The sequence below is a fragment of the Giraffa tippelskirchi genome, chromosome 4 (genome assembly GCF_054371585.1).
Source record: "Giraffa tippelskirchi isolate mGirTip1 chromosome 4, T2T-mGirTip1v1.2.pri, whole genome shotgun sequence".
Lineage (NCBI taxonomy): Eukaryota > Metazoa > Chordata > Mammalia > Artiodactyla > Giraffidae > Giraffa > Giraffa tippelskirchi.
In genome coordinates, this window is record NC_137278.1 from 38,554,882 (window position 1) to 38,565,771 (window position 10,890).

Genomic DNA, 10,890 nt, shown 5'->3' on the forward strand with positions numbered 1-10,890 from the left:
ACTCATCCTCTGTGTGTCTTCATCGAGGCTGGCATCCTGAGACTAAAGATCGGGCAAGCCAAAGAGGCCATCCCTGAGAAGGCAGAATCTAGCAAATATGGGTCAGAGAAGTGCCTAAATCAGAAACTAGGTTAGTTCAACTGGGTTAGCTTCAGTGGATCTGAGGAAATCAGAGTCTGTAGAGCTGAGAAGGGATTCACTGGAAGGAAAGTCACAGGAATGAGAAGTTGAGGTTAGTCTAGGCAGATCCACATGGCTGAGGTTGGGGAGACCGGACTCCTGAACATCTGCTGCTGGAAGACTCGCCTGCACACAGGTGGCTAACTCGTGTCCACCTCTTGTCTCTGCAAGGGGTTTGTAGTCTTGGCTTTTTGCTTTGGCCAATGTGGTCCTTGGCAGTTCTGCATTGCCTAGAACCTGGGAATCTTTTCAGAGCTCATTTATCTCAGGAGGGAAGTTGCCTGAACAGACTTGAAGGCAGGGGTGGGAGCCACCTGCTGAAGATACCAGGGAGCATTTGGCAGGGTGGGTGCGGAAAGGAGACAGAACAGAGGGAGGGGGCTGGGAGCTCTCCCACTCTCTCCCTCCCGCCTGCATTTGGTGCCCCAGGAGTTGCTCTTCAGCAGTGCCTCTCCGATGAGTTGGCGTTAACTGGTACTTGTTCCTCCCTGAGGGAATAAGGGAAGACAGGCTGAAAGCCACTAAAATGCTTGGAGAACATCCAAAGGGAAGCTTTTCACAAATGCAACATATTAATGAAAACAGCTTGGGTCTGGCTAAATAGTGACTCTTGGAACAAAACAAACAGATGGGAGTTGACGACAATTGTTCTGAAAGAGAAACAGTCCAGCCCTTGTGCACAGAGCCTGATGCTTCTTGAGAGTCTTCAGGGAATTCACTGCACTGTGGCTTTCTCCAGCTTACACTGATATCCATTTATTCTCAGGAGTACCAACAACTACCGCGTCAAGGGAACTCCTATGGGCATAAGCACATTCTCCAATGTATGCCATCTCCAGGAACAAAGATTCTTTGCTTTTTCTTTTTTTCAGATTATTTGCTTTGCATTCTGGGGGTTGGCTTCTCATAGGTCGTCGGAATGATCTCAGATGTTTGTTAAAATGTAGATTCCTGAGCTCTACCTTTTCGCACCTGCCAAATTAGGTGGACTCTCTGGGAGGAAATCCAAAGTATCTGCATGGTGTTTACCAAGAAGGAGGGGGTTGGGGCAGGATGGAGTGGGAGGTTGAGGTTAGCAGATGTAAGCTTTTATATATAGAATGGATAAACAACAAGGTCCTACCACATAGTACAGAGGACTATATTCAGTATCCTATGATAAACCATAGAATATTTGGAAAAGAATATTTAAAAAAGAATGTATATATATATGAAAAAGAATATTTAAAAAAGAATATATATATATATAAATGAACCACCTTGCTGTATAGCAAAGTGTACAGAAATTAAACAACATTGTAAGTCAACTATACTTCAGCTTTAAAAAACACCTTCATGATCCTTATCTCAAAGTTTAGAAACCATTGCCCTAAGGTCTTTTGACAGTAGTCCTTCTCTTTAATGTGCAATTATTCTTTCAACAAACATTCATGTGCCAGCTACTCTGTAGGACAGGAAACAAAAAGAGTACTACAATAGATGTTCGAGTTGCTCATTGCCAGGTAATTATAATTAAATGTGGTAAATGCTATGCTAGAAAGTGATATAAAACACACGGAAGGACAGAGGAGGAGCCTGCAAGAGTTGGAAGGCAGCTTCGTAGATGGTATTTGAGCTGCATCTTGACCAATGAGAAGAAGAGCTTCAGGAGGATGAGAGAAAGCACATTTGAGGCACAGAGAAGGTATGACAGGGTACGGGCAGGTGAAGGCATTTGATCCACTCTGTAAGAAGGGATTCTGGGCGGCTGGAGCACAGGGGATAGTGGAGGAGGAAAGAGGCCTAGACTTGACCACGAGGAGCTTTGCATAGATGCTGAGCAGCTTTGGCTTTCCTCTAAAGAAAATGGGAGCTGGGGGAATATTTGAAGCATAAAGTAACAGGATGGTATGTGTGGTATAGAGTGAGCTCCCTGTTTGGTGCAGGGAGAGGAGCAGAGAAGCATCCACATTGGTGAGAGGTGAGGAGGCCAAACTGAGACAATAGCATGCGGGGGCAGAGAGGTCTCTGAAGGAGGAGTTAAGGGTCTGTGAGAATACAGAGCAAGCTTAGACCACGTGGTGGAGAGGTAGAGGGGCTGTAGCTCTACCTCTGGGGAAATGAGGTCCATATAGATTCGGCAGAAGAGATGTGCAAATGGCCAGTTGGAGTCTAGAGCCTCATCTGAGGGGAAGGCAGTTTCACTGCCCACGTAACTCTTTCAGCCAGCCTAACACTGGAGCTTGTGAGCAAATTGTCATGTCTGGGCCCTTTGGTGACACTTTCTGCTGTGCTATGGAATAAGTTTAAAGGTATTTGTTAAGCCAAACGACAAGGTTCCACTGTATAGCACAGGAAACTACATTCAATACCCTGAGCTAAAGCATAATGGAAAAAAATGTTTAAAAAGAATGTATGTATATGTATAACTGAATCACTTCGCTGTACAGCAGAAATTAACACAGCATTGTAAATCAACTTATTCAATAGAAAGATATCTGGTAAGTGGTAAAATCACCCCATAATATTTAGTTTGATTTCATCTCTGTTTTTAAAAACTAAGGGCAGGTAGATAGATTGGGAGAGAGACAGAGACAAGGAGAAAGAGAGAGGTCAGAGTTGGAGGAAATACACAGTAAAGGCAAGTTACTATTTATAAGGATGAGCAGTAGGGTTGGGAGAGGGAACAGAAGAACCCTCGAGAATTTATTCTGAATTCTTGCACGTTTTCAACTTGTTTTTAACCATGAGTTCTGCGGACATAGGTTTTTGTCGCTTTTTTACAGCAATTTTTAGAAAGATGCTTACACATCTTCTTGGCTGCCACTAGGTGGTACTAGTGGCAGGACAGATTGGATGCCCTTGAAGCTTCTTGGGCTCATCCATGACACCCGTATGTGGATCTAACTTCTAATTTCAAAGAGTAAACAAATTAAGGCACCAACTACTAGAGCTCAGAGCTGCAAGCCCTTGGACTTCCTTCTTACTCCTCCTTTAGGTGTGAGAAGAGGATTTTCTATTTAATTGGTATCAAAACATTTTCAAGTAAAAGAATGTTCTTTCTGTATCAGTCTAAGTTGTACACAGTTTTGTTCACATGCATTCAGTTCATTTCCAGATCACCACCTTGCAATGATACCCTCAAGTCAAATCTTAATCAGGTGCATAAAAATAATCGAACTCTCTGTGATGCAACTGCATCACCTGAGGTTCCCTCATTCCAAGACCCAGCCTCTCTTTCCATCCACTGACCCTTAATTCTCGTGGACAGTCACATCTTCCATCACCTCAATTGATGTGGGCAGGAGATAGAAACGTTAACACTTATCTTCTTTCTCCATCCCTCAATAATGCAGCATGTGCCATTTCACTGCTGGGAGATTTCCCTCTTTTCAGCAGGACTTCTTTCCTATCCTGAGTGGTCTGAACTAGCAAGTGTGTTGTCCTTTGTTCTAAAGCAATGAAAAGTGAAAGTGTTAGTCGCTCAATCATGTCTGACTCCTTGCGACCCCCATCAGGTTCCTCTGTCCGTGGAATCCTCCAGGTAAGAATACTGGAGTGGGTAGCCATTTCCTTCTCCAAGGCATTTTCCTGACCCAGGGATGGAACCTGGATCTCCTGCATTGCAGGCAGGTTCTCTACCATCTGAGCTACCAGGGAAATATTTCATTTCAAAACCACCAATCCTGCTAGATGGCATAGTCTAGCAAGACACAATGAAAATAGTCATGTGCTCTCTTCAGGATACCAATGAGGCCGGCCTGGCACACAGAAGCAACTCAGTCCCAAAGGGTGCAATGCCAAGAGGTGTCTGCATTGGCTCTGGCGTGGCTAAGGCACGCTCCCAGTTGTAATCCTCACAGGATCTGGCATGATTCCTCATCGCCTTACCCCTGACCCCTACCCTATCCCTCGAGTAGAGGCACCGTGTTGAGTTGATCTCTGGATAAAACCCAAGAAGAAGGTCACCAAGGTTATAGAGTTGTACTTGACACTCCCTGTGTGGCCGGTTGAGCCACAGATAAATACCAGAAGGGAGAGGCAGGAACATTCCATGCAAAGGACACTGGATATTAAATAAATATTAGCCACCATCCAAATAATGGGCTTCCCGGGGAGCACAGTGGTAAAGAATCCACCTGCAATGCAGGTTCTATCCCTGGGTTGGGAAGATCCCCTGGAGGAGGAAATGGCAACCCACTCCAGTATTCTTGCCTGGAAAATCCCATGGACAGAGGAGCCAAGAGGGCCACAGTCCATTAGGTTGTAAAGAGTCAGACACAGCTGAGTACACACACATGCAAGGTTTTCTTCTACTTTTCTTTTGAACTCTTGCTGTTTGCCAAACCTCATGCAAAGAAAGGCAATGCCAAAGAACATTCAAACTACCGCACAATTGCACTCATCTCACACACTAGCAAAGTAAAGCTCAAAATACTCCAAGCCAGGTTTCAACAGTACATGAACTGTGAACTTCCAGATGTTCAAGCTGGATTTAGAAAAGGCAGAGGAACCAGAGATCAAATTGCCAACATCTGCTGGATCATCAAAAAAGCAAGAGAGTTCCAGAACAACATCTACTTCTGCTTTATTGACTACATCAAAGCCTTTGACTGTGTGGATCACAATAAACTGTGGAAAATTCTTAATGAGATGGGAATATCAGACCACCTGACCTGCCTCTTGAGAAATCTGCATGCAAGTCAAGAAGCAACAGTTAGAACTGGACATGGAACAACAGACTGGTTCCAAATCGGGAAAGGAGTACGTCAAGGCTGTATACTGTCATCCTGCTTATTTAACTTATATGCAGAGTACATCATGTGAAATGCTGGGCCAGACGAAGCACAAGCTGGAATCACAATTGCCAGCAGAAATGTCAATAACCTTAGATATGCAGATGACACCACCCTTACGGCAGAAAGCGAAGAAGAACTAAAGAGCCTCTTGATGAAAGTGAAAAAGAGGAGAGTGAAAAAGTTGGCTTAAAACTCAACATTCAGAAAACTGAGATCATGGCATCTGGTCCCATCACTTCATAGCAAATACATGGGGAAACAATGGAATCAGAAAGATTTTATTTTCTCGGGCTCCCAAATCACTGCAGATGGTGATTGCAGCCATGAAATTAAAAGATGCTTGGTCCTTGGAAGAAAAGCTATGACCAACCTAGACAGCATATTAAAAAGCAGAGACATTACTTTGCCAACAAAGGTCCATCTAGTCAGAGCTATGGTTTTTCCAGTAGTCATGTATGGATGTAAGAGTTGGACTATAAAGAAAGCTGAGCCCTGAAGAATTGATATTTTTGAACTGTGGTGTTGGAGAAGCCTCTTGAGAGTCTCTTGGACTGCAAGGAGATCCAACCAGTCCATCCTAAAGGAAATCAGTCCTGAATATTCATTGGAAGGACTGATGCTGAAGCTGGAACTCCAATACTTTGGCCATCTCATGTGAAGAGCTGACTCATTTGAAAACACCCTGATGCTGGTAAAGATTGAAGGTGGGAGGAGAAGGGGATGATAGAGGATGAGATGGTTGGATGGCATCATCAACTCTATGGACATGAGTTTGAGTAGGCTCCGCGAGTTGGTGATGGACAGGGAAGCCTGGCGTGCTGCAGTCCGTGGGGTAACAAAGAGTCGGACACGACTGAGCGACTGAACTGAACAGAACTGATCTAGGTATTTCATATATCTTATCTCATTTGATTTCCTCAACCATCCCGTAAGTTAGTATTATTGCTCCATTTTACAGATATAGAAAGTTTCAAGTGACAAGCTCTGGTTTATCTATTTTCGAATCTTGTCTTCTTAATCTTTATCCCGTTCTGAAGCTAGTGAAGGGCTCTCATTGTTTAGAGATCTGTTTACACCACATTTGACAGACTACTAAGAAACCTTAGTCGTCCTTCTCCCAATCCTGTAGTTCACTATCCTCTCCAAGAGGGGAGGAAAGGTCAAAGCAGAAAGTGAACATAAACATCCACATGCTTTGTAATGATATACGCTTTTTATATTTTGCATACACTTTTTCTTTATACACTTTTTAAAGATAAAGACTATGCTTTTCAGTTACTTCTTGTCTTTCCTTGGAACCTCCCAATATGCTCCACCTGCAACAGTTTTTTTTTAATACTATGCTGCTTCAGTGACTGACTGGCCTGTTGTTCACATCTGGAGTCAGGAAGGTAAGGGATGGGATACAACCCAAGGCTTGTGATTTTCTGTGGGTCAAGATTATTTTTACTATCTGTTTCCTCTGACCATGAATCCTTGAAAATGAAGTGTCATTCGGTTTCCAAACTGAAATATTTTCATCCAATTTTTTAAAGATGAGCCTAATTTTATAACTTTAAGAGAAACTTATTGAATGTGACTGGTTGAAAGAAATAAACAAGAAGAAATCTACCATCACCACCACAGTCTCTTTCCTAGGAACGTGGAGCTAGAGCTTGTTTTCACGATATAATTAGGCAGGGACTTCTGTGGCTTAATTTAAAAGCCTGAAGTATAATCACCTTTCTTTTTTTTTTTTTTTTTTTGAAAACAGTTTTCTTCTCTGCTACCCCTGGATGAACCTGGCTCTGCTTTTCCAAATTCAATGATGTCAGGTCATCAGGGAGCAAAATTCGAGATGGTACAATTCCCATCAGCTATTAGCTGGAGAGCGCTTTCCATCCCCAAGGTCTAAGCTCAGTTCTAAAGGGCATGTTTTCTTTTCGGCAAATGTGGTTATCCCCATTAACAGTAATGGGTGTTATGTGTGAATGTGCAGAAGACTCTGTACCCCTAAGTTTTTCCCAAACGTGAATTTCATGAGGCCAAATTAAACACAGTTTGGCTCTTTGGCTCTGTCCTCCTCTGTGTTCAGATAAATGTTGATGCTCAAATAAGACTCTTAGTGATGAAATGCCAACACATGTGGCTTCTGCATCTGTCATCTAGAGGATGTACCTTTTAAAATGGATTCCTTTCTTTGTTTAATTCTTGGCCTGGTAAGCCATTGTAACCCTGAGAGGAAGGCGAGGCGAGGAGATACTTCCAAACAGTCTTTTTCCGCCCCGACATCAAACAACTTGTGCCAGTGATGAGATATACCCAGTACCTATTCTGAAATGCTTGCACCCTAGGCTACCTTCTTTGATTCAATCAGTATCAGATACTCTGACGTCATGAAGTGAAAAATCGGCATTAAAAAAAATTACTTGAAATACGAATAACAAACTGTTCAAGAGGAGACAGCCAGTTCTGGAGGACTGACTCCACTTGCTTAGAAGTGTGCACCAATGCCAGATACGCCAAAATAAGAGGCAGCCTTGTTTGTGTAGTAGTTAATAGGCCCCAGAGGGGAAAGGGACAGCTCAATGAAACAACCTTGCCTCCTTTTTTTCTTAGGTTCTTTACTCTGTTTCACCTAACTCATGATTTAGAAAGGTCTCTAAAATGTGGTGGTTGTAAGAACATCAATGGGCCAGGGCTCTTAAAATATATGTTAACAACTTTGATCTTGTGGCCTATAAAGCTATCTATGGAAGCAATGGCATTTCATGTGTATTTAAACTCAGTAATTTCTTCATGAGAAGGCCTTTACTGACATTTATAAACTCTTTGCCAGAAAAAGAGTGGGAAATAATAGGATTAATAGTAGGCCAAAGACTTCCATTTCTTCTGAAATTATTTTTAAGGATGTAAACAACTCACCCCCTTCTTTGCTGGTGTTAACCTACAAAACACAAAAAGTCAACTTGTGGTTATTTTTTCATGACTGTTGGCCTCAATTCCTGGATCAGGAGATAATATAAAGCAGTTCAACTGGTTTTGCCTTGTTTGAGAAACTAAAATTAAAATCTCAGGAGTTATTTATTTTAACCCACAAATAGGAAAGAAAGTGGCCTGTCAGAAAAAGTCATAAAGACAATTTTCCAAATGTGTGGACCTTTTTAACTTTGCACCAAACTAAAAAAAAAAAAATGTGTTTTTTTTTTAGAAAATATTTTTATTGTGTGTGGTTTTTTTTTTAATGGGTCTCTCTAGTTGCAACTGGACCCTTTAGGTTTTAATTCTCATCTTTCAGCTACTGGCATGTCATAATCTAGTATAGGGAATGACTGCCTAAATTACTACATCCATAAATATTCTAGTGGAAAACATTTGCAAGACTTATTTTCAGAAGTACACTCAACATTGAATCCTAGCTCCTAAGATCAAATTCAACTCTATTTTTCTGTATCATTGTCAACAATTTCTAGGTATTATTTTAAACATAGAAACTCCAAAAGTATGACAGAAAAGAGTTAAATGGGTGCTACATAAACCAATCTTGCAGTTCATTATGGAAAAAAAAATACCTAGTGATGCTGACTTCCATTTTTCATACCAACCAATACTGATGACCAAGCACCCTCTGGTATTTACTCTTGGCTAAGATAAGTGATATTTTTGAAAATAAAATTTGGACAAATGTCTGTTTTTCTGACTCGTGACACATTTGCTCTCTGTTTTTTAAAAGTCATAAATCAGATTCTAGTTGTCAGAGTTTTAGCTTTTGAAGAAGAAATAGCATGAGGTGTTTATTGATCAAAGCTAACTGAGTCAAAGCCATAATGGCTAATTTTGGCCCATTCCTAGGACTCTTCTAATCACAGATTGCTTGGTTAAACTACTAAATGTGCTTTGTTAACTGAAAGTTTGAATAAGGCAGTTGTGTATACATTGTGTTATCAATTATAAAACCTTCTATTCTAGTTGAGCTTCCCTGGTGGCTCAGAGGGTAAAGAATTTGCCTGCAATGCAGGAGACCCAAGTTCGATCCCCGAGTTGGGAAGATCCCCTGGAGTCACCCACTCCAGTATTCTTGCCTAGAGAATTCCATGGACAAAGGAGCCCAGCAGGTTACAGTCTATAGGGTTGCAGAAGAGTCAGACATGACTGAGTGACTTGACTTCACTTCTATACTAGTCATTGGTTGATCACTGAGAGGGGGATCTGTATTTCAGTCAATAAATCTTTACTGAATGCCCTATAAACACTCACAGAAGAAGAGACTATAAAATAATCTGCAAACTACCTTACAAATTACGATGTTGAGACAAAATAAAAGTAAAAACACATAAACGTGTAAATCCCTTATCTGCTTAAGGAGAAAAATCTTTTATCTTCCTTGTTCCTTTGGATCTTTATTGTTTTTTTATTAAATTCCATTTAAAATCCATTTATAGGAATAATTTCAAACTTAGTAAGTAAATTTAGATCTCAGACTTGGAAGTGTTAGTATGGACAACACATGATTTGTGATTGCAGGTCCTGGAAACAGCTAACATCTTTGAGAGTCTCAGAAGGACACCCAAACCACTCTCCCTCAACTCTATCAACCTAAATAGAAGCAGAAATGTTTGTATGTATGACGAATGAGTCTCTTCTTAAGTTGTATACACATAAAGTTCTGATTCCAACCTCCTGGGTTCCCTTTTCTGGCTGGGTAACTTCTTCCACACATCCCCAGGATAAGTTGCTCGGTCTCATGGAAACTTTGTCTCCCTGCCTGTTAAAGGGGGAGGAAGGGTGATAATGCTTTTACCACAGGGTGTTGATAAAAATTAATTACTATTTATAATATACTCCATTAATGTCCTCAGGTAATTCATAACACAGAATTTATATGGCACTTGATCACTGCTTAAAGTTTTTAAAACTGTCCTTGGTTTTTCAACTCAAGCAAAAAATGTAACAAATCTTTATACTTCAAACAGTAGGATTAAGTGTAGGAACATTTGGCTTCCCTAGGAACAATTATTTTCCTGAGGTGAAAAGTATTAGCAAGCTACAAAAGCTTATTTCCTCAGCTTTAGACTATGAATAGAGTAGCTTTCATTTGTAGTTGATAAAAGCCCAAGGAAGAAGGTTTGTTTTTTTTTTTTTATAAAACCCACTTTAATAGCTTCCATCTTTGGGGATGTTTTCAACTCCTCACTATTGAAAGGCAATTGGTTCATCTATTTTATAGTGATTTAATTTTAGCACTTAAAGGAAATGTAAGGGGTCATTTCCTGGTTGCTGTCTCCTGCCTGCAATAAAGCTATTGAGCACCTACCCTGCACCTGCCTGGGGCTTCCCTGTAGCTCAGATGGTAAAGAATCCACCTGCAATTCAGGAGACTCTGGTTCAATCCCTGGGTGGGTAAGATCCTCTGGAGAAAAGAATGGGAACCCACTCCAGTATTCTTCTCTGGAGAATTCTATGGACAGAGGAGACTGGCAGGGTACAGTCCATGGGGTCGTGAAGAGTTGGACACAACTGAGAAACTAACACTACTACCCCTGCAAAGCCACATTCTCATATTACAGATGAGGAAACTGAGGCTTGGTGAACTTAAATAACAAAGCAGAGATTGAAACTCATACCCCTGGACAGTCCATGCTCTTTCCACGACCCCAGACAGCTGCCTCCATGAGGTTACACCTAAAGCTCCGCCCCCCAACCTGTTCTGCACGACGTGCATTTCCTCTCCTTTTCTCACCTCTCTCCAAACTTAAAAACTTAACTAAGATATCCTAACAGAACTTCAATCCCATTCCTAGAGAGCTCAAGAGCATCCTCAAATCATTCGGCAAAAGTTATTTTGAAAGATAGGAAGTTTAAAATCACTTTTAAAAGACACTTTCATAAAGTTTTATGGAAGGCTGGGAAAAAGCTACTTTTATGCCTTCTTGAGAATTTACTTAGTTCACTC